The following is a 25,631-nucleotide window of genomic DNA, read 5'->3' on the forward strand; positions in this document are numbered from 1 at the left end:
ATCTCAGCAGCACAGCCTACAATGTTTTGACTTCATATGCAGAAGGCAGTTAAGTAAGATGATACTTGCCTTCTTCTATTGGATCAGACACCCAAGCCAGGTCACTTGGTCTGAGGTTTTGTCCTCTCCTCCTCTTTCAAAAATTTTTCAGAGCTCTAAGTTCTGCTCTGACCAGATATCCTTATATCTGGGTCCCCAGCTATTTGTGTGGCATTCTGGTAAGCTTGTCACTCCCAAATATACATTCCATACAGATAGATGCATGAAACGGTTCCCTTTGTGATGGTACTATTCAAACAGGATTGTCCTCACTTTCAGCAGCATCATCTAAATTAAACTTGATTTAATCTAGAATCAAAACTCCTTGAGTCAGAAAACAGTATGACTTTTAATAAAAGCTATACTCACATCATGGAAGGACTATACAAATTAATAAGTATATCTCAGAAGAACTGAAAGTATAAACACAAGCCTTCAAATATCTGAAGAACTGGTTTCTTTTTTATAGTTCAGTGCATCATACCCTAAATGACTGAAGTTTGACTAATCCTCAGAAATCTTCTTTTGATTAAGTAAATCAAATCGGAATGTTTTCATCATGAAAAAGATCACTCTACAAAATCTATGTACAAGAAGTTTGGTGCCTTGGATATTATGACCACTTTCCTTAAGGGAAGATTTTTTTTTTTTTTTTTTTTTGATCAGTAAAACCAATATCCAGCAAAGAAAACCTACCCATCAAAAGTAAATAGGGCCTCCCTGGTGGCGCAAGTGGTTGAGAGTCCGCCTGCCGATGCAGGGGATACGGGTTCGTGCCCCGGTCTGGGAGGATCCCATGTGCCGCGGAGTGGCTGGGCCCGTGAGCCATGGCCGCTGAGCCTGCGCGTCCGGAGCCTGCACGTCCGGAGCCTGTGCTCCGCAACGGGGGAGGCCACAACAGTGAGAGGCCCGCATACCGCAAAAAAAAAAAAAAAAAAAAAAAAAAAAAAAGTAAATAAATCTGGTTCAATGTTTTGTTTCAACTCCTGTATCAAAGCCAGATTAGAAACATTATTTATGTATTTGGGTATTCTGTCCTCAAATAAGGGCTGAGTTATAATTTAGAGAAGTTTGATCTTTAGGTTAGCTTCAAATTTGTTTGTTTGTTTGTTTGTTTGGGGCAGGAGATGGTGTTTGATATTGTCCAGGTGGCTCTGGGCTTCCCCTTTCTTTGCCAAGGAGCCTGAGAATAAGATCAGGGAAAGTGCAAGGCAATAGAAATAAAAACAAAAATGAGCAAATGGGGGGCCTCCCTGGTGGCGCAGTGGTTGAGAGTCCGCCTGCTGATGCAGGGGATGCGGGTTCGTGCCCCGGTCTGGGAGGATCCCATATGCCGCGGAGCGGCTGGGCCCGTGAGCCATGGCCGCTGGGCCTGCGCGTCCGGAGCCTGTGCTCCGCAACGGGGGAGGCCACGACAGTGAGAGGCCCGCATACCGCAAAAAGAAAAAAAAAAAAAATGAGCAAATGGGACCTAATTAAACTTACAAGCTTTTAACAAAACGAAAAGACAACCTACTGAATGGGAGAAAATATTTGCAAATGATGCTACTGACAAGGGCTTAATTTCCAAAACAGACAAACAGCTCATACAACTCAACAACAACAACAAAAAAAACCAACCCACTCGAAAAATGGGCAGAAGACCTAAATAGACATTTCTCCAAAGAAGACATACAGATGGCCAACAGGCACATGAAAATATGTTCAACGTCTCTAATTATTAGAGAAATGCAAATCAAAACTACAATGAGGTACCACCTCACACTGGTCAGAATGGCCATCTTTAAAATGTCTACAAATAACAAATGCTGGAGAGGGTGTGGAGAAAAGGGAACCCTCTTGCACTGTTGGTGGGAATGCAAATTGGTGCAGCCACTATGGAAAACAATATGGAGGTGCCTCAAAAACTAAAAATAGAATTGCCATATCCAGCAATCCCACTCCTGGGCATATACCCGGACAAAACTATCATTCGAAAAGATACATGCACCCCTACGTTCATAGCAGCACTGTTTAAAATAGCCAAGACATGGAAACAACCTAAATGTCTATCCACAGATGAACGGATAAAGAAGATGTGGGGGCTTCCCTGGTGGCGCAGTGGTTGAGAGTCCGCCTGCGGATGCAGGGGACATGGGTTCGTGCCCCAGTCTGGGAAGATCCCACATGGCACGGAGCGGCTAGGCCCGTGAGCCATGGCCGCTGAGCCTGCGCATCCGGAGCCTGTGCTCTGCAACGGGAGAGGCCACAACAGTGAGAGGCCCGCGTACCGCAAAAAAAAAAAAAAAAGATGTGATATGTATATACAATGGAATATTAATTAGCCATAAAAAAGAATGAAATAATGCCATTTGCAGCAACATGAATTGACCTAGCTATGTAACTCAGAGAAAGACAAATACCATATGATATCACTTATATGTGGAATCTAAAATATGACACAAATGAACCTATCTACAAAACAAAAACAGACTCTCAGATACAGAGAAGAGACTTGTGGTTGCCAAGGAGGAGGTGGGGTAGGGGAGGGAAGGATTGGGAGTTTGGCATTAGCAGAGGCAACCTATTATACATAGGATGGTTAAACAACCTAAATCATACTGTATAGCATAGCAAACTATATTCAGTATTCTGTGACAAACTATAAAGGAAAAGAATATGAAAAAGAATATATATTATGTATAACTGAGTCACGTTGTTGTACAGAAGAAATTAACACAACATTGTAAATCAACTGTACTTCAATAAAATTTTTAAAGAAAGAAAAGAGATCAGGGAAAGTGGCTTTGCTGCCTCCTACTCAGAGGAGATGCCCGTTTGCCTGTAGGCCTTTCCAGCTAATGGTCTTCATTGGTTGGCAGGCTGAGGGGAGCTCTCAACACATCCAGGGCCCAACCAGCTGATATGGGCCGTGTCCGTCTCCAGCACCACAGTGCCCTTCCTACCCCACTGAAGCCACACTGACGTGCCGGTATAAGTGCTTCTTTCACTGAGGCATCAGACAAGCATCTCAAAGCAAATCAGAGAAAGAAGATTGGGAATTAGGGCTCTATTTCTAGCCCATTTTCTCAGAGCAACTCAAGGAAGATCCAAGAAGTGAGAATTTAGGCCTTGGGAGGTGGCTGCATATAGACGCTTTCCTTACTCATTCTCTCATCGCCCCAAGTCTCCCACGTCACCTTCCCTCAGCCTATCTGTAAGCAACTATCTCCTGGCCAGCGTTCCACCTCCCTCCTCCAAAGAACCCCAGCCTCCACTGTTTGAGCACCGCTGGTTTCCTATTCCTACTTGGTTTTTGAAAATTCTTGTGGCTTCTGTTTCAGCTGGAAGTTCATGGAGGTTTTATCCTGATTCAAAAGGATGGATGAGGGCTTCCCTGGTGGCGCAGTGGTTGAGAGTCCGCCTGCCGATGCAGGAGACACAGGTTCGTGCCCCGGTCCAGGAAGATCCCACATGCCGCGGAGCGGCTGGGCCCGTGAGCCATGGCCGCTGAGCCTGCGCGTCCGGAGCCTGTGCTCCGCAGCGGGAGAGGCCACAACAGTGAGAGGCCCGCGTACCACAAAAAAAAAAAAAGGATGGATGAGCTCTGGTGCCGTAACTGTGTGAAGGGAAACAGTAAGGGGCCTGACTTTGGTTGACTCTCCACAAGTGAAATGGGGGACTGAATATACGAACAGACTGTGGCCAGGCCAGGCAGCAACATTCTGGCCCACCTTCTGCAGCAACCACCAACCCATGATCTACAGTAGACAGACCAGGAGGGCAGCCTGTTACGTCAGGCTTGCAGGAAGCCAGACCACTATCTCCAGCCACCAGTCCAGGAAGCCAAACAAGAACCCCTGTAACAATTAGCCCAAACAGCCAGAACGTGATTAATAACTGATGGACTCCTTCATTTTTGTCCCCCTTCCAACTGAGGACCAACCAGAAAAAGCCAAGTATGTACCCTGAACCAATCACATAGGCTGCTCCACTTCCAGTCAGCCCACCTAAACTTCCCCAGGCCAACGGCCTCCATTCAGGGCATATTTGAAGCCTTCCTTTTTTCCACTATAAAGTTTTCCCACTCTTCTGCCTACCTTTGAGTTTCTGCCAGAACGAAAGAGATGGTAGCTGACTCCCTTGTAAGCTCTGAATAAATAGCCTTTGCTTGGTCCCATTTGGTTGGTCTTCATTTATTTCCACAGAAGCCTGGTGCTAAATTCCTCCCTGACTAAGGGCAAGCACATCTCATCACATTAGGCATTGATTAATTATTAGTTAATTAATCAATTAATTATCCTAGGGAGGCTCAGTCCACTATTCTCACCTGAAGGAAACATGCTCCCCGTAGTAAGATGATTTTAAAGCTACTTCTTGGGAACCTTGAGAAATAACTGACATCATTTGCTAAAGGAACATTTGACTCCTACTTGTTCCTGCTTTTATCACCAGCAGCCCACACATTAGCTGAGAATGGCTCTGCCTGAGTCAACCAGGATGGATGTGCAATCTCCCAATAGATTATTTATGATCTTAATGGGAGGGACGGTCATTTCATTCCATCTCACTACATTTAATTTACTTTTCCCCAATTTGAAAGCAACAGATTCTTTTGGAAAGTCATACAAACCAATGTAACAAGGAAGATGTAATATAAGATACCAAACGTAAAACAGATAGGTAGTGGGAAGCAGCCGCATAGCACAGGGAGATCAGCTCAGTGCTTTGTGACCACCTAGAGGGGTGGTGTAGGGAGGGTGGGAGGGAGATGCAAGAGGGAAGAGATATGGGAATATATGTATAACTGATTCACTTTGTTATAAAGCAGAAACTAACACACCATTGTAAAGCAATTATACTCCAATAAAGATGTAAAAAAAAAAAAAAAAGAGCTGGAGGAGGAGAAAAACCTGAAAGACAAGCCTTTACCAAAAAGAAAATCTCACACAAAGAGATTGTTTAATCAATTATTCCCATTATCATGAAAGGGGGGGAGCGGGGAGAGGATTCAGATATTTTAAGTGTTTCTTTAATTTGTTGAAACCATGTGGCAAACCAGAAAATAAGAGACCGAAAGATTTAAAAGGGATTGCTTGGTATATTTACAGTTGTAAACAGAAAAGTGTAAATCTGTAAATCTTTATTTAAATTATATGTGGAGGTAGGAGCTCCAGATTAAGCATAAATTTTACAACCACTGTGATACAGTGTCTGGAAAACAGGTTGGAAGAGCCTACACATTTTGCATTTGCATGAGAAATTAAGGAACCTCCCAAAGACCAAACACACAAAAATATCCCAAAAGAGGAAATAAGGCTTACAGGCTTGACCCAATAGCAACACCCCAGGGACCAAAAGAGGAGCAAGAAGGTTAGATTTGCTGTGCACGGAACTGAGTGGCAAGTGAATATTGAATAAGCTTTTTATCCTCAAAACTCCCTGAGGCTTAAGAAGTCTGACTAGTGTACCAGGAGGAGAGTGACCTGCTCGCCACTTCCTCATGGCCCTGTGTGGGAAGGGTTCTGCACATCTGAGTGCAGCCAGGGCAGGACAGGAAGCAGCCAGGAGGCACGGCCCCCCCGACTGGCAGCAGCGGCATGACCACAGCAGTCAGGTTCCCCAAAGGACCCTGCAACAAGCATTTGCAGAGCAGCAGAGGGCACTCGGTTTGCAGGTAAACGGATATGGTCTCCTTGGCTAAACAGCATCACCTCCATTGTCAGTGTGACAACCATGGAAGGGATGAGCAGGGCTTCCCAGATAGCAGAGGCCACGGAAGAGGATTGGTTATACATTCATGCTCCGTAGAGAAACATGTGAGAAAGAATCATAGAAATAAACACAGAAAACTTTGTGTGGGACTAGAGTTCCCACATAAAAGATAAAGATAAGAAGCAGAACAATAGTACTTATTACCATTCATATGATCCCCATTTTTCTTCAGAATGATATGTGGTTTGGGGGACTTCCCCAAAGTGGCGCAGTGGTTAAGAATCCGCCTGCCAATGCAGGAGACACGGGTTTGATCCCTGGTCCGGGAAGATTTCACATGTCGCGGAACAACTAAGGCCATGTGCCGCAACTACTGAGCCTGAGCTCTAGAGCCCGCGAGCCACAACTACTGAGCCCGCGTGCCTAGAGCCCGTGCTCCACAACAAGAGAAGCCACCGCAATGAGAAGCACATGCACCCCAACGAAGAGTAGCCCTCACTCACCACAACTAGAGGAAGCCCCTGCGCAGCAATGAAGACCTAATGCAACCAAAAATAAATAAATAAATAAAAATAAAAGCATGAGGAAAGACTAGAAATTTTTTAAAAAGAAAGAAAGAAAATGGGCAGAGTCACAGACTTCAGCAGTGACAACACACATTTCTAAGAGTCCAGAGGTCAGATGCACATCAATGCACACCAGGCCAATGAGAACAGAGAAGATCCAGAGGATGCCTGGCAGAAAATGAGGCCCTCTGCCCCGACACCACAAGATAACATAGGGCCCTCCTACATCATGAGGCAAGATGCCATATCAGAAAGGAGCTAGAGAGAAAAGCTGAAAACCAAGCATTTACCTGAAAGAGAATGCCAGATAAAAGAGCTTATTAAGGAGTCAGAGAGTTATTTTGCAACTTCAGAATTCTCCTTTCCTACCAACACCCCCTACCCCACACTATAGAGAAACCTAAGAGATAAGCCTCACAAAGAAATTATATCAAGCTCAGAAAAGATCAAGTTCCATTTTATTTTCACATCCCAGTTAACCCCATATATTTCTATGCTAGGAGTCCCTCAAAATATTTCATTTTAAAACTTGTCTTAAATAATAGAGTTTATGAGAGAAAATGCAATTGATATGGAGGGAGAGAAAGTTCATAAGACAAATGGACGAAGACCGGTTTGGAAATTCCCTGTTTGATTTGAGGATGGCCAATGGACTTGGTAGGAAATTGAAGGTGAGGGCACGCAGAACACTGGAGAGAGCACAACCCTGAGCTGGGTGAACACAGTGCCGCATGTCAAGGAGAGGACAAATGATTAGGAGTGAAGAATATGGTGGGACAGCAGGAGGCATCAGCATTAATTATGACAAACCTGTAACTGATGGAGATATCGGCATTTTCAAAATGTGTTTCCAATGTTTGATGAATCTACACCTCTAACTTCAAACGACAGTGAGAAAAATGGTGAGGCATTTTTTCCATACACTGCATGCTAAGCTTTAAAATTCAGCATTATTTCAGATTCATATTTTATTGATTCCTGTGGAGTTTGAGGTACATGAATTGTCTAAAAAACAGAATCATGACAGAAAGATCATCCTGATTCTAACTTATTACAGGTACTGTATGGAGTTATTTACAATAAAGAAGGTACGTATTTCCAGTAAGAGCCTGGAATTTTGTTAATGCAATTTTTCACAATACTACACTGGCTTGGACGTAGGGCAGAGTAGAATTACAAAGAGTTTGTCTCTGGAGGGGCACACAGAGATCTGGAAGAGCTCTCCAAAATATCTCCTAAAAATATGCCTAAGCCCCAAAGGTCACACTATTGTCTATATTATTCTTAAATATTGATGTTCTTGAATTTTCTAGTTTAAATCTATGCTGGTCCTTTCCTTGTTGAGGACAAATTCTGAGTACCCCCAATAAAGTAGGGAATAGGCCCCTGGAATGGTATTTGCATGAGGAGCTCCCAAAGGGAGGGTGAGTCAGGCAAACACCACTGGACCAGAGACGAACTTCAACTGTGGCAGAAGACTGAGGATTTTGAGTACATCGGGGGTCACTTGGGTTTGCCCTTCACACCAAGGAGGCAGGAAGTAGAAATAAAAGTTAAAGTTCTGTCTTGCTAAACACTGTTAAATCAGAACTCATTAGAAACCACCTAATTGGAATAACAGTTACACAAAAGAGAGAAAAGCATTCTCCTTGACACAGGACCTGGAATCACTGGAAATCTGGAAAAGACAGAGCATGCGTAGCCCCTCCAAGTCTCCAATGCTTCAGCAGAAGCAGGACACCATGGGCCCCGGCAGGAGTGGCAGGGATGTGCCATCATCCATCAGGCAGTCATCAGTGCCTGACAGAGGTGGCCGCAGTCAGGGGAACAAGAGCTATCCAACAGAGAGGGCACCAGTGTCCAGCAAAGGCATCAGGACCAGAGGACATCATAGGACCACTGTCTGGCCTTGATCATGAACACAACCGAAACATCTCAAGGACTTCCAGATATGATTACTTGGGGGGAGAGAAAAGAACTTTGCAGCAGACAGATCTCCTGAATTGGCAGACAGACACAAAAGACACACAGTGCAGGTTATTACTGTTAACATCACCCCGAATATAAGATTAGGTAAGTGTAGCTGGAGAACACAAATTACACAGATGTCCAAGGTAAGTTTCCACAATCATCCTCAGAGTTCCAGGAATTCATAACCTGGGCCCCAGGACCCCGAAAAAATCCAGAGAAATATTTAGGGAATAAATACTTTCAAATTTTTAATAAATAAAACCACAAGTTTTCAAAATTCTATGTATGTATCTTTTTTTTTTTTTTTTGGTGGTACGCGGGCCTCTCACTTTTGTGGCCTCTCCCGTCGCAGAGCACAGGCTCCAGATGTGTAGGCCCCGTGGCCATGGCTCACTGGCCCAGCCGCTCCGCAGCATGTGGGATCCTCCCTGACCGGGGCACGAACCCGTGTCCCCTCCATCGGCAGGCGCACTCTCAACCACTGTGCCACCAGGGAAGCCCTATGTACGTATCTTTATGGATATTTTTTCTGGTGAAAATGTTCATAATTTTTATCTGATTCTCAGAGGACTATGTGACACCCCCAAATTTAAGAACCTGAAATCTTTCTTGCTGTATCTCATTTCTCAGGATGCAGTGGAGGTGGGAAAGGCCTCTTTTCTGTCCACCCTGGGAGCTTTAGAGTTGCTTTCAAAACTCTGTGATCGGGGCTTCCCTGGTGGCACAGTGGTTGAGAGTCCGCCTGCCAATGCAGGGGACACGGGTTCGTGCCCCGGTCCTGGAAGATCCCACATGCCATGGAGCGGCTAGGCCTGTGAGCCATGGCCGCTGAGCCTGTGCGTCCTGAGCCTGTGCTCCACAAAGGGAGAGGCCACAACAGTGAGAGGCCCGTGTACTGCAAAAAAAAAACAAAAACAAAAACAAAACGAAAAAAAACACACCTCTATGATCAAGGGTATCTTTGATTTTCATCATCTTTGCCCCTGCAATGTCAGAAACTCCCATCCAATTGATGAGGTCATGCTTTCTCTCCTCTATCCTGCAGACTTGTAGCACACAACTCTGAACTGGGTTGACTCTACTCAAAAGAATCTCAACAGATCCCAGATGACAATGAAAGCAAGTTACAAAATTATAGCCCATTTTCACATCATTTATAAACCTTTCATAAGAATTTCCCCCACACACACTGAAAATGGTGGAAGTCAGAGTTGAGTGAAGACTGTAAAATCAGGCTCTGTGTATTTAGCAACAAGCACTATCTGGGTAGAAAGATAAGATATTGGACCCGCTCTGGTGGGCATTCTTCATGGGCAAGGAGACAAAATGTAATTTTTTAGTTTTATGGTCACAGCAGCTTCAGGTGATAGCAGAGAAGAATCCCATTTTCTTGTTGAGATCTGTAGGTATTTTATATGTGATTGGAACTAAAAAGGAAAGAAAAAATGTATAAGGGCATGGCTAAACATCAAATAATTAATAGACATTTTTTCTTCTCTTTTTAGTGACTGCATTCCAGCACTGTTTAGCTGGGGTATTATAGTGATAAATCCAATCAAAAAAAAATTTAGGGCTTCCCTGGTGGCGCAGTGGTTGAGAGTCCGCCTGCCGATGCAGGGGACGCGGGTTCGTGTCCCGGTCCGGGAAGATCCCACATGCCGCGGAGCAGCTGGGCCCGTGAGCCATGGCCGCTGAGCCTGCGCATCCGGAGCCTGTGCTCCGCAAGGGGAGAGGCCACAACAGTGAGAGGCCCACGTACCGCAAAAAGAAACAAAAACAAAAAAAAAAAATCTGTTTGGGCTTCCCTGGTGGCGCAGTGGTTGGGAGTCCGCCTGCCGATGCAGGGGACACGGGTTCGTGCCCCTATCCCGGAAGATCCCACATGCCACGGAGCGGCTGGGCCCGCGAGCCATGGCCGCGGAGCCTGTGTGTCCGGAGCCTGTGCTCCGCAACGGGAGAGGCCACAGCAGTGAGAGGCCCGCGTACAGCAAAAAAAAAAAAAAAAAAATTTACCAGTATGTAACCTTAGTCCAGCACCACTGACCTTGTAGGTAATTCAGTTTTGTGAGATAATTGCCAGGAGAACAAATTATAAATACAGGCTGTTACTATTGTAAGCAAAATCCACTGCAAAAGCAGTTAGTTCTGAGATAAATTGCCTATGGAATCTACCAGATCCCCAAGGTCTTTCCATTGTGTTCCCTAGTCAAGATTCTAACATGAGCATTAAATTAAAAATTCTAGTTTCCAGGGACTTCTCTCCTAAGAACTTTAAACAGTGTCTTACAAATATATTTCACTATGCACATTGAAACCTAACATAGAATTGGTCACTTCAAAAATTATTTCCCTGTGATCTATGTTATTGAGATAATACAGCAAATTTTGGTGACACGTAAGGACATATTTATACCAAAAAGGGGATTTTCAAAGGACATTTCTTCTGACAAATTTGTCTTTTAGTGACAGTAATTACTTATTTTGGAGACACTTAACCACTAATGGTGGGATAATCTCAAGATACAACTGCACATTTTTAGAAATTTAGGCCAAAATTAATCAATCTATCTAATTTTGACTACGGGGAGAAGAAATATTCTCTGAAGACCACACTTTCTTATGAGGCTATAAGTTTAAGGTGGCAGTATAATTGGAAAGAAATTTATTAAAGGGCTGGAAATTACCCCCAAATTAAAATATTTACAGCCTAAAGCTGTAATTAGGGCAAAGGTAAAGGCACGAGGTTCACAGAGAAATCCTGGCTGCTTCTGACTGCTCCTTGGATGTCATCTTTGCTAATTCATTATCTTGTTTCCATGGTTAATTATGGGGACTCCCCAAGGTGTGATAATTACTCTTTTGCTTTTTCCTTTTCCTCTATTTCATTCATTAACCTACATGTTTTGAACAATTCACATAGAGATTGAGCTAACATTGATAGATGCTCCTGAATGCTAAGCACTGTGCTAGGCACTTTTGGAGTTAACTGCAAACCTATGTGAAACGCCTAATTCCCCTGATTATTCCTTTCCACCAAACAGTTCCATGTGACTTTCTTAGCTCTAAAAGTAGGAAGACAATGGGGAGTCAAGAAGCAGGGATCTACTGATGAGCTATGTGACCCTGGGCAAGTCACTAGATCTCTCTCAGTCTCAGTAAAATAAAGATGTTGAACTAGATCAGAAGTTGCAAAACTGATCCACTGGGCAAATCCAGTCTTCAGACATATTTGCTTGACCTGCACAATTATTTTTAAATCTGGAAGGTTATATAAAAGTCTGGATTTCTATCTTCTCCTGAAAAAGTAGAAGACCTAAGCCTGATTTCTTTGATGGCAATGATTGGCTGCAGCCAAGCAGCAGCTGCCCCTTTAGAATATTCCCTACAATTTCCAATATTCCCTATTGTGTTACAAGTGTTCTCCTTCACTCATTTACTTTATATGACTTGCCTCTCAACCAGATGGCCAACCTCAACACTAGAATGCACTGGTTTTACTTCTAAACACTACCCATCGTTTACTCTATTTTAGGCTTTCTCCCCACCCTTGTCCAGTACCACAAGCATACAAATGAAATCTACCTCAGTTTTTTCAGTGTTCAATTCATATATTTTACTGTGGGCTACTCATCCCTTTCTAACTTCTGTTTGACCATTTTTGTCATACTTAACCCCCAAATGTTAAAATATTTTTACATCCTTCTCTACTTTACTCATAACCAAATGATAACCCCTTCTCAGAAATCACAATTTCCATCCTCTTATACCCAAGTCATTACACTCAAGGCCAATATTCTTACTAAGACTCTTACCAATTCATACATTGAAAATAAGAAGAACCAAATTCCTTGCAGGTCTGTAAAGCTTCTAATAACTTAGTGTATCTCCTAAAAAGCAACCATAGATTTCAAGGATTTTTTCAGCAGAGTACAGGCTGCTATCCGAGAGCCATTCCCTCCTCCTTCTTTACTTACAAGACCAGATTTTATGTGGGATGAAAATGCAACCAGTTAAAAGACTACATTTCCCAGACAATGTTACAGCAAGGTATGTCCATGTGACCAAGCTCTGGTCAATGAGATAAACAGAAGTCCTGTATGGGAATTCTGGGAAAACTGCTTAAAGGAAACCAACTTCACTCTAAGAAAAGTTTCCCCTTTTGCCTCTTTTCCTTCTTCCCAACTACAAAACACATTTGATGACTAGAGATTCAGAAGCCATTTTGGACCAAGAGGTAATACTTTTGAGAATGAAAGCCATGACCTCAGATGGTAAGAGAAGAATGATAGGAACCTGGATCCCTGATGACCACAAAGCACCAGACTAGTGTTTAAAGTGTCACGTTAACATACTAACATACTGATGTTTCATAAACTTTTTTTGTTTAATATTTTTAATTCTAATATTTCCTATTAACAACTGAATCTAATTCTAACTAACAAAGGTGGACTATCTTCTCCAGCTGACTCATTTTCCTAGTAATCCCTTATATTTTCTCTGTTTAAATCATGATGACTCTCCTTTTTTCAAAACTGTTCATATTTAAGCTCTTCTATGAAGACTTTTCAAATTAAAAGCATCAAGCCCTTGTCACTCCCCCTTATCTCCAGAAGTTCTCTGACCCTCATATTGCAAGCTTCTTTCCTAGCTACTTTCTTAGCACTGAGCTGAAATGTTTTACACAATGGATCAGAATCAAAAAGCAGAGGGGAGAACCTCAGTAGAAGGGCAGAGAAGGAGAGCTGGAAGCAATCAAGGAAAGAGAGGGCCAAGAATGGAGAAAACTTCAGGTGTTTCTCAATTTTCTGTGGAGCAGTTATGTTGGGTTTGGTTTGGTTTGGTTTTGACCCATGAGGCATCTGTATCCCCTCAGCACAGAATGAATCATAAAAAAAAGAAGAGTTTGGGGAAAGCTCCAATTAAAAAGGTACAATTAGGGTGAAAAGAGGTACTGGATACCACAAGGAGTAGAATGGGAACTTTTACCACAGGGCATTGTTAGTATTGCTAAAAGGCTTAAGTTGGCCTTTATTTTGAAACACAGATTGGGCTTCAACATAATACCTAGAACCAACCTCCATTCTCACACAGTCTACGGGAGAAGGTCCCTAGGACTGTTACTGATTTCAAAATGTGTTGTTTGAACCTCGCTTCTCAGGTCATCTTTAATTTCTCAGAAAACCACAAGATGCATGGTAGTGAGAACCATGGGCTGTTTTGCCTCTAACTACTCCTTTTCTTTCCCTGCCATTCTGATCCCATTATAGTAAAATCTATTACAGAAATCTCTTTCATCATCTCTTCCCTTTATGAGCAGTTATCTTGTTACTTGCCAGCCAAGCAGAATGTCAGAAAGGTCACAATCAAAGAAAGTAAAATGATATAACAATATCCACGATAGAGAAAGAAAAACTAATGAGCCACTGACCTTAATATATTTGTGTACCCGGTGGTCAGTTATGAGAAATTCCTTGAAGCCTCTCCACTTTGAGTTATTGAAGAGGTAATTTATTTATTGAGTCATTAAGCTTTCTTAAAATACTCAAGGGGGAAAACACAGTTATTATATCTTGGAATTTCATCCAGACTATAAAAGAGCATCGATGTCCCAACAGGGTGTAAACCCAGCATAGAAATAGAAAGTATGAAGGTGGGTGAAGATGATCAGAGACCCAGGCCACAGGTGATATCAAGAAGCCTGTCAGCAGTTAGACAAGCCCAAGCATTAGATTGAAATGCTCAGTTACTTTTTTTTAAATTCAAGATACCAAAAATCCAAGACAAACTTGTTAAAGCAAAGTAGAGAATAAACTGACTGACAGTTGGGTTAAGACACAGATTCTTGAGATACCTATATATAATGGAATCACGTTGCTACACACCAGAAACTAACACAACATTGTAAACCAACTATACTTCAATTAAAAAATATAATAAAGACATGAATTCTTGGAAGGATTCAAATGATGTCACAAGATGGTCTGCTTCTGTCACCTCTACTTAGCTCTCCTCTCCTCTGTATATTAGCTTCATTGTTTAACACAGTCACCATCAATGGCCCATAAATGATTGCTAAAGCTCCATACCATACAGTTCCTTAGACCTTAGCTTGCAAAAACTAAAGCCTGTGTTTATTGATAGAGTCTACAGAACAGCTCTTGTTCTCATTCTGATGGAACCTGCTTGAGTCACACGCCTAGCTTTGAACCCATGTCATGGGCTAGTGAAACATGAATGACTTAAAACTGGGTCATGTATTCCATCTCTGCATGGCCCCTGAAGAAATTTGGGATGTGGTTACCAAAGAGGGCATAATGTTTAAACGATAGCCATAAATAAACACCCACTACACAAGTATATTGGACCCTGATTCTGGAAGCATACGTATATAATAAACAAAGATAGGGGCACCAAGAAAAGCAGGAAAGAAAAATCATTTGATCAAAATTGTTAACAAGTTTGAACCCTAGTTATCACAATAGGCGTACAGGTCAGTAGCAGAGTAACAGCAAGAAGAAATCTGGGTAAAACTCTGTAATTCTCACATGCTAAGGTCAAGATTTGTCTTAGATTCTGGTCAAGAGTATGGTTGTGTCACATCATCTATGACAAGAGAAGCGCCTCAGAGGCAGGGCCTGACATTCTTCTGCTGAAGAATGAAGCGGACTTGAGCTGGGTCCAGAGGAAGAAAGATTAGCTTCATCTAGTTTACTTAAACCTGTGGTCTTTTCATCTCCTTGGCTATGATGAGGATGAGAAGAAAGTGCCCAGATGCTCAGTTTTCATGACCCATGGAACAGCCCTTCTGAAGAAATCAATGGTTGCATCTAAGGTCTTGAAATTGTCAAAACTATGCAAACTTGGCCCAAACCGCAAAATAGTGACTAAAGAAATTAGGCCAGGGCTTCCCTGGTGGCGCAGTGGTTGAGAGTCCGCCTGCCGATGCAGGGGACACGGGTTCGTGCCCCGATCCCGGAAGATCCCACATGCCGCGGAGCGGCTGGGCCCGCGAGCCATGGCCGCGGAGCCTGTGTGTCCGGAGCCTGTGCTCCGCAACGGGAGAGGCCACAGCAGTGAGAGGCCCGCGTACAGCAAAAAAAAAAAAAAAAAAAGAAAGAAATTAGGCCAAGTGGTTAGGAGAGCAACTGAATGCCTCAGTTTGGATTCTGAACTTGTTTCTTACCTCAACCGCTATCAAAATATGCAATTCAAAAGCTTGAGAGAGAAGGGCATTCAGTGAAAGGCCTTTTGTGTCAGCTGGGGGCTGCCTAATAGCTGATGACAGCCTGACGCCTCTCCTGGAGAGCATCACGACAGGCCTGGATACTTGAAATCATCAGCTGCCACAGGCGAGGTTCCGAGCAGCTATTGCCAGACGTGGACAAAATGGAGATTCATGTGAGCAGGCAGCTTGCAAAACCCCAAGAGCAGCAACTGAACGGGCAAAGAAAGGGGGGTGTCGTGTACTGATCCTGATTGCCACACAAAGCTCAAGTCTAGCATAAGCAAGTGCATGCTTACTTCCAGTGCAGCTTGAAAGAGAACTTGTTTTCCAGGGCTCTTCCTAACTGTACTTCTGCCCTCGCTGGACCAGACTCTCCCATTCTCCCTCCATCAAGCCAGGTCCTCATTCCTACAGGTCACTGCTGACTGCACTTCTCCTGCAGTTCTCCATGGAAGGTCTGAATTCCATTCTAACAAGCGAATTTTTAATTTCATATTCCCCTTGTATCTAGATTTGGCTTTGTATCCCTAGATTGGCTTGAAAAAATATAGTCTTATTCTAAACCTGAACATATGTCATAGTAGAATGCTCCAGTATTCCTTGTCCAAATATTCACTTCCTGTCAAGCTTAATGTTGGATTCTGTTCCCAAAATTCCCTTTCCAATTCAAATCACTTAGTATGTACATTGATTAAGACATTAAAGTATGCATTGACATTTAATGTGAATCTGTGTGTTATGCCACTAAATAGGTAACATATCCATTCAAGACAGAAAGAAAAAATTAAATAATTTTTGCACCTGCATAACAACTGGAGAGGTGCCAGAAGCTTTCCTCACTCCTCACCTGAGACTATATATATGACTACTGTCTGCATTTTCTTCCTTATTCTGAGCTCTAGAATTAGTCCCCTTTTCTGACAAGATAACCATCATGAGCTACTCAGGTCAGTACTGAGGGACAAGCAACAAATCACACTTGCTGTCAGCCTCACCCCAATCCCATTCAAGACAGCAGTTTTCTAAGAAACCATAAACAGGCTTGACCCCAGATCCCTGGAAGGTTCCTGCCTGCTGAGTCCCAGGTTGATGATAAGCCCTATGCCTTGATTCCGCTAAACTAGAAGTCTTGCCGGTCACTTTCTTCCGCTCCCAAGGACTTGGTTTTCCTACCTGCAACCAGGTCGACTTGATGCTTTCCAAATGCATCCCTCTGGACATTTCATTATTCTGTTTCCACCCGTTTGTCAATATATTCTTTTTACCTCCTTTAGACCAGCCCGAGGCCTCTAACTTGCTAAGAAATCATTTGTTCCCACTTGCCAATTTCCATATGTTATGGAACATTATGTTCCATCCACCTGGCTAGACCTTTCCTGCTACCCTGAATCTTGGCCAGGGCCTGCCCTCCTGATGGCCATGAATTCTACCTGTCCTGGCCACTTCAGTACATACAGTTCTGGCTTGTATATAGCATGTACCCAACAATGATATTTGTTTTGTTTTTATATCCTCAAATAATTGAAAATGGGAAAATGGTCATCTTACTGTAAGCCTGGATCTGTACAGTAATTCTAAATACCTGAAGGCAAGTATTATTTTCCTTTCTAGACCATAACAGAATATATTAGTTTATTTCTTGTCCAAACACTAATTTCCCCATCATACAGATCAGCATTCTCAAGCTTTGCCACTGAAAAAGCCCTTACTTCAGAGAAGAATAAATTCATACTTCATGGGTCATTTTTGCTTTCCCATAAGCTGTAATGTCTTTGAACTCTAATGTTTTATTTTATTTATTTATTTAGGCCACACCACGCAGCTTGCAGGATCTTAGTTCCTCAACCAGGGATTGAACCCTGGCCCCGGCAGTGAAAGCACCAAGTCCTAACCACTGGACTGCCAGGGAATTCCTGAACTCTAATGTTTTAGCTCAAAAATAAACACAAATTTAGCTTCTGCCTCATTATAAATAATATATATATATATTGCATATAATATATTTCATATATACTCATATTCTACTTTCATATACATCCATATTCTGCCAGAATGTACTCACGGCCTAGTCTGATAATGCATGACCAAGATTAATATTCTTTTCAGAAGAAAATGTTAAGATCTATTGGACTGAGTATAAATATGATTGAGAAAGTCCACCTCCTTTAGCCTCCTTAAAAATCTACATTATTTTCTCTTTCTCCATGTCCCCTATGAAATAGGACAACTATGCTTCCCTAAGAATGTTGTGACGTTAAAAAGCTTCAATTTTTCCTGGGAATTCCCTGGTGGTCCAATGGTTAGGACTCTTTGCTTCCACTGCAGTGGGCATGGGTTTGATCCCTGGTCGGGGAACTAAGATCCCGCATGCTGCTGGGTGTGGCCAAAAAAATAAAATAAAAAGCCTCTATTTTTCCTTTCAAAAGTGAAATAGCAGTTCCCAGTTACCTCATATAAGATGAAATATGAGAGATGATTTTTATTTTTAAATTTACTGAAAATACATTAAATTCATATATTAACTTTGCCTATACATTCATATCTGAAATTAGTAATATCAATACACACTTTTTTCTACTTTTTTTTTTTTTACTATCTCATCACCTTTCAGAGGAAAAAAATATGTAAGCATAACATACCTTGAAATAAAAGTTAACATTATTGGCTTAGATTAAGACACTTTTTGGTGCCCATTAATAAAGAAAATTGTATATCAATTAAGATCTTCAAATAGATAATAGAGTCCAAAAATGTTACTTTAATGAGTCTGATGGACCTTTACACAGAAGACTTAAAACAAAACAAATGCCAATTGGCCTGGGAGCACAGTCCTTTAAAAATGAAAAAGCAGGTTTTACCATATAGTAAAGTTTCACAAAATAACAGCATTTGTTACAGTGTGGTAGAGTGGGAAGAAAGAAGGATAAGGACCAGAATGATAGATTTCACAATTCGGAAGATCACAGTCCTGGAGGAGTCCTCAGGTCCTTGTTGGCCTCACCATGTCCTCAAGTATTGGACACAACTCCCTTTGCAGGAAACAGGAGAAGAGAGGAATAAAGGCTTCTTTGAAAAGCAGTGATAAAGGGGTCCCTGGAGGATTTCTGAGCTCTTGAAACAATCTTCATGGCAACAGCTTGACTCTGCTTCCTGCTACAGTGAAGGTTGCTGGAATATGAATTAGGGGTGAAGCACTGGGGCTATTTGCAAGTTCATGTTAAAATTTGATTTTCCAAACTCAGGAATACAGTTGATTCAGAATTAAATCAAAATAGTGCTTTAAAGGTGCCCTGCAAAGGACCTCAGTGCATTAAATAAGTACCAACTAGCTTTGCTCTTACAAGTGGTCTCACGGGAGAAAACTCAGAGAAGATTCCATCATTCTCATGTTAAAGACACAGAAATGTCTGCAGAATATGATATCTCACCAATGGTCATAACATCTCACAATGTCATCAAAAGTTATGTATGGAAATTGCTTATCAGGTCAGTACACAGTCATCCATATTATACCACTTCACATTTATTTTTAAATTTTAATAAATCTAGTTAATGCTTTCTTTACTATTATAACATTTCTTTCCCATCCCAAATCATTACATATTTTTCTTCCATAAAAGTACATACTAGGGCTTCCCTGGTGGCGCAGTGGTTGAGAGTCCGCCTGCTGATGCAGGGGACACGGGTTCGTGCCCCGGTCCGGGAAGATCCCACATGCTGCGGAGCGGCTAGGCCCTTGAGCCATGGCCGCTGAGCCTGCGCGTCCGGAGCCTGTGCTCCGCAACGGGAGAGGCCACAACAGTGAGAGGCCCGCGTACCACAAAAAAAAAAAAAAAAAAGTACATACTAATGATTAGTGATGTTGAGTAGCATCGACAGATATACACTACCAAATGTAAAATAGATAGCTAGTGGGAAGCAGCAGCATAGCACAGGGAGAGCGGCTCGGTGCTTTGCAATGACCTAGAGGGGTGGGATAGGGAGGGTGGGAGGGAGGAGATATGGGGACATGTGTATGCATACGGCTGATTCACTTTGGTGTACAACAGAAACTAACGCAGTATTGTGAAGAAATTATACTCCAATAAAGATCTAAAAAAAAAAAAAAAAAGTCCAGAGCTTCCCTGGTGGTGCGTGGTTGAGAGTCTGCCTGCCGATGCAGGGGACACGGGTTCGTGCCCCGGTCTGGGAGGATCCCACATGCCACAGAGCAGCTGGGCCCGTGAGCCATGGCCGCTGAGCCTGGGCGTCCAGAGCCTCTGCTCCGCAACGGGAGAGGCCACAACAGTGAGAGGCCCGCGTACCACAAAAAAAAAAAAAAAAAAGTACATACTAATGATTAGTGATGTTGAGTAGCATCGACAGATATACACTACCAAATGTAAAATAGATAGCTAGTGGGAAGCAGCAGCATAGCACAGGGAGAGTGGCTCAGTGCTTTGCAATGACCTAGAGGGGTGGGATAGGGAGGGTGGGAGGGAGGAGATATGGGGACATGTGTATGCATACGGCTGATTCACTTTGGTGTACAACAGAAACTAACGCAGTATTGTGAAGAAATTATACTCCAATAAAGACCTATTAAAAAAAAAAAAAAGTCCAGAGCTTCCCTGGTGGTGCGTGGTTGAGAGTCTGCCTGCCGATGCAGGGGACACGGGTTCGTGCCCCGGTCTGGGAGGATCCCACATGCCACAGAGCAGCTGGGCCCATGAGCCATGGCCGCTGAGCCTGGGCGTCCAGAGCCTCTGCTCCGCAATGGGAGAGGCCACAACAGTGAGAGGCCCGCGTACCGAGAAAAAAAAAAAAAAACAGAAAAAAAAAAAAGTCCATACTCTAAAAGCTAATAAGCAAACCAACAAGCCTGAAAAACAGACAAGGTGGGGGGATGTATAAAACAGAATGTATAAAATAGGCATCTTGTATAAAATATGTAATGTAGAGATTTACTACCTGTATCTGTCTTAGGGCACTTTTGATGTATGGCTTCATGTTCTCTCATTTCCTAAATTCTCAGTTTCCATCGATTATAACATTACCTTAACAACACCTTTTGGGGGTCAAATACTACATAGTAATCCCTTTATTCTTCAGTATGATAATGAGTTTGATTTTCTTATTTAGCAAGTTTAAGATTGATGGTATACGTTCAAGTATTAAATCTGCACTTCCTACTTATTTTAATTTGTTGGGTTATTGAAATTCCTTATTGAATTAGTAACTAAAGGTTAAATAGCTTCTCTTGCATGTCACCTGGAAGCTGGTGATAGGTGCATATATACAGTGATAGTCCTTCATGACATGAATTGTTCCTATAAGCATTTTCTAGCTTGGAAAAAAAAGGAAGCTTTATCCCAAAGAGTGGTAATTCCCACTACATAAATTTACTACCTGAGATTTGACAATCATCAGCATCCATGTTCTCATTCAATGCTACACTGAGATATGATATATTCAAAGCACAATACATGGTGCTACCAGTACCCATAACATAGCTGAGCGACCATGAGATGAACTGACACCTTCTGTGCACAGGCAAGTTCCTACATGCCCATGAAACACATCCTAAGTTTCAGTCCTCTTATTGTTGGTTACCTGGTTTCTTTTGCTATGAATCAAATAAAATGTCTCATTTTCAGAAACTAGACCTAAAGGCGAACTCATCGAGGCTATATGCAAAGTGACAGTGCTTTGTTAATGGACTGTTACCCATAGATACCCTCTATGGAAGACCTCCTTTTGGGGAGGTGTGGTGACAGAATTTCTAAGATGGCCTCTTAAAAATGCCTCACCCTAGTCCCCAGAAACTGTGACTCTAAGATATCACACACATGAATATGTTTTGTTACATGACAAAAAGGACTTTGCAGGTGGAACTTTAAGGCTTCTAGCTTGTTCACCTTAACATGGGGAGATTACCCTGGACTGTCTGAGTAACCCAGTGTAACACATGCATCCTTAAAAGCAGAGAACATGTTCTGGCTGGTGGTAGAAGAGAAAGGCAAAGGGGAAGTATGATAGATTTGAAGCAAGAGAAGGATTCAATGGACCACTGCCGGCTTAAAGATGGAGGGGGCCACATGGGAAGGAACCCAGGGGGCCCCTGGAACAGAGAGTGGACCTTGACTGACAGCCAGTAAGGAAATGAGGATCTCAGTCCTACAACTGCAAAAACCTGTTTCTGCCAACAATCAGAATGAGCTTGGAAATGGATTCTTCCCCAGAGCTTCCAGGGAAGAGCCCAGCCTGTTTGGCACCTTGATTTTGGCCTTGTGAGAATGGGAACAGAGAACCCAGGAGAACCCACAAAGACTTCTGATCTACAGAACTGTGGAAGTGGCTGTAAATGAGTAAATTTGTGGTAAACTGTTATGGCAGCAGTAGGAAACTAGTACAGGCAGACTGCATATGAAGACAACCTAGAAGAAATGGACAAATTCTTAGAAAGGTACAATCTCCCCAGACTGAACCAGGAAGAAAGAGGAAATATGAACAGATGAATTATCAGTAATAAAACTGAATCAGTAATTTTAAAACTCCAAAAAAACAGAAGTCCAGGACCAGATGGCTTCACAGGAAAATTGTGTCAAACACCCAGAGAAGAGTTAACACCTATACTTCAGAAACTATTCTAAAAAGTTGCAGAGGAAGGAATACTCCCAAATTCATTCTATGAGGCCACCATCACCCTGATACCAAAAACAGACAAAAATATCACAAAAAAAGAAAATTACAGACCAGTATCACTAATGATCATAGACACAAAAATCCTCAACAAAATACTAGCAAACCAAATCCAACAACACATTAAAAGGATCATACGCCATGATCAAGTGGAATTTATCCCTGTGATGCAATGATTTTTTCAATATCTACAACTCAATCAGTGTGATACACCACATTAACAAATCGAAAAATAAAAACCATACAATCATCTCAATAGATGCAGAAAAAGCTTTTGATAACTTTCAACATCCATTCATGATAAAAACTCTCCAGAAAGTGGGCATAGAGGGAACCTACTTCAACATAATAAAGGCCATAGATGACAAACCCACAGCTAACATCATACTCAATGGTGAAAAGCTAAAATCATTTCTTCCATGATCAAGAGGATGGAGAGTCTTGCCTAGTCAATTTGAAGAGGCAGAGCAGCCCAGGTGGCCATGGGGGTGATTGGTGTCCCACCCAGCTCAACCCCCCCACTAGAGGCAGAGCTAACAATATAACCTCTCGAGCTGTGCACGCAGGCCTTCAGGGTTTAGCTATCTGTACATATGATCAAGATTTTGTAGCATCTCTCTTTTTCAGAAAGAAGTTCCTGAAGACTTGTTCTTCTAAGTCTAAATGTTTAAATGGATATTACTGTTAAAAAATAATTGTTCATGGTTCAGAGCTTAAGAGGTCAATATCCTGAAGATCACACCAAAAAGGCTCTCTCAGCCGCCTTGGAGCCCTTGGAGGCCTACTGGGCACAGGACTTCTAAACTGACAAATACGTCTGGAAGGCTGTGGTCCAAGGCCATTTTTGCTGGCTATAAGTGGGGTCCCTGGAACTTGAGGGAGCACACAGCTCTTCTTAAAATTGAAGATGTTTATGCTTGAGATGAAACTGAATTCTATGTAGGCCAGAGGTGTGCTTATGTGCACAAAGCAAAGAACAACACAGTAACTCCTGGTGGAAACTCGAACAAAACCAGAGTAATCTGGGGAAATGTAACTTGCATTCATGGAAACAGTGGCATGGTTCGTGCCAAATTCCAAAGCAACCTTCCTGCTAAGGCCATTGGACACAGAATCCAAGTGATACTGTACCCTTCAAGGATTTAAACTTATTGAAAAGTAAATAAATAAAAGTATGGATTTGTTCTCTTGTTAAAAAAAGAAAAAACAAAAAAATCCACCGAAATGGTTTCATTTAAGATGATGTTTTTGGTGAACTGAGCCTACATAAAACTGAACATATCATGTGCCATGCCAGGTGTTTTCCTACTTTCTCAATGATTTCTATCAACTTAGTTTACTAGTATCTCCTTCTTTCACCCAATCTCACACCAAAAAACAATATTCTCTGTACCAGAAGGACAGACATTTGTCCTTATTCATCTAGCATAGACTAAATGACACCTGTTAGGTGCCAAGACATTTTATTAGGAACTGAAGATGATCAAAGATGACAAGACAGAGTTCCCCCCCACCTTTTTTTTTGTGTGTGTGGTACACGGGCCTCTCACTGTTGTAGCCTCTCCCGTTGCAGAGCACAGGCTCCGGACGTGCAGGCTCAGCGGCCATGGCTCACGGGCCCAGCCACTCCGCAGCATGTGGGATCTTCCCGGACTGGGGCACGAACCCATGTCCCCTGCATCGGCAGGCAGACTCTCAACCACTGCGCCACCAGGGAAGCCCAGAATCCCCCCTTTTTAAGGAGATTCGAGATGAAGTACAGAGGACCCCAAACAAGAAAACATTCACTTACTGAGCTGTCACAGATCTTGAGACGAAATCTAGAAACTGGAACGTGGAAGATAAACAGCTTGCTGAGGTTCACAGTGTCACAGCACATAGAGAGAATGGAAAACTCTGCCAGAGCCTTCATTAGAGATGCTGTGTATTTAATTTTTTTAGTTCACCTTTAAAGCAGACCTCTAGATATAGAAATGGTAGAGAAGTGTGATGAATAAGTTTAATAAGTGAAAAACACAGGTGAGAAAAATACCAAGTGTTATAATTTCATCTGTACACATCTTAATCTAATCAAGAGGAAAAATCAATCGGAATTGATTGGATTGGATCTGTGTTTTCTTGATACTGTTAGTTCTATAGCTAACCCAGCATCCTAGGAGCTGGGGTTTGCTTTCTTACTTGTGTTATTAATTTATTAGTGTAAATTTACACCTGTCAACACAGATTTACAGCTACCCACCACAAATATGATAGGCTTCAAGGACACACAATTAAGAACTTGAAACACTTAAATTGCTTTAACACTCGTTCATATAATTCAGTTTCACTTATATGGGAATATAAATAGCCAGAGTCCTGCTAGAAAAATTATTTTGGTAATCATTCTGATTTTCCTCCTGGCTTTTCTGAAAAAGTTATTTTTAATTCTAAAGTTATTTTCATCTACAATTCACTGCTTCTAATACCAGCTAATGATGATGGTAATTTTGCCCACACGGGGACACTGCAGAAAGGAGGGCTAAGTTTCACTCCCTGTCTTGGGGCAGTTCAAAGGCTAAAGGACTGTCATGCTTTGCAGTCATCTCCACTCTGATTCATTATTTTACAGCAAATGAAGCTCTTAGCACTGCAGGTGTAAGAAATAGGGAGTCCACGTGTTTGGGATTGTGCTGTAAAGAACAACAGAGTATGAGATGACCCCTACCCACAAGAAGCATTCCAGGCAGTCCACAGAAGAAAACTAGACTGCCTGTGTCTCCATGACTACCCTCCTACCTCATGGCACCTCACTAATCCAGGTCCTCATCACCTCCTGCCAGGATAACTGCAATAGTCTCCTAACTGCCCTCCCGTCTACTATTTAAGTACCTTCCAAATAATTCCCCTACCACATACATATATAAAACAAAGTTCTGTGTTGGATTAAACTGTACCCCTGTTTAAAATCTTTCAATGGCATAAGAAACAATGAATAAAATTCAAACTCGGTAAGTATTCAAGAAACCCACGTCCTGGCCCCTGCCCTCCTCTCCCTCTAGCCTCTTGTCTGGATGTCCCCCTTGCCCTGCCCTCTCAATGTGTGATCCAATAATACTGAGCTGTTTACCACTCTGCAGCACACCCAACTGGCTGGGGTTCCTGGCCCAGTGCCTTCTTGTTGCCCGGGATGTTTTCCCCTTTGAGCCTCTCCTCAGTTCCCCTCCCCCTGAACCAAGTCTTCCTGGTTCCTGACAAATACCTGCTCATCTGAAGAACTAAAGTATCATCTCTCTACAAAATCTTTTCTGTTCCCACCCACCCTTACCCCAACGTCAACAGGTAGAAGAAAGAGACCACTCCATCTTTGTGTCTCCCTCAGTATCCTCTGTAGACTTCCATCGGACTCCCTATAATGGGTTAGGAAATATCTTTCACTTCATGTTTGTAACTCTGTGCCAAACTGCCACGAGGTGGAG

The 25,631-nt window shown here is 42.4% G+C and overlaps 1 pseudogene; it reads left to right on the forward strand.

Annotated features, from left to right (window-relative positions):
• The first annotated feature begins 8,404 nt into the window (after positions 1-8,404).
• On the forward strand, positions 8,405-23,322 carry LOC132486807 (large ribosomal subunit protein eL33-like; annotated as a pseudogene).
• Positions 23,323-25,631: the final 2,309 nt, after the last annotated feature.

This window comes from Mesoplodon densirostris, chromosome 3, assembly GCF_025265405.1.
Source record: "Mesoplodon densirostris isolate mMesDen1 chromosome 3, mMesDen1 primary haplotype, whole genome shotgun sequence".
Lineage (NCBI taxonomy): Eukaryota > Metazoa > Chordata > Mammalia > Artiodactyla > Ziphiidae > Mesoplodon > Mesoplodon densirostris.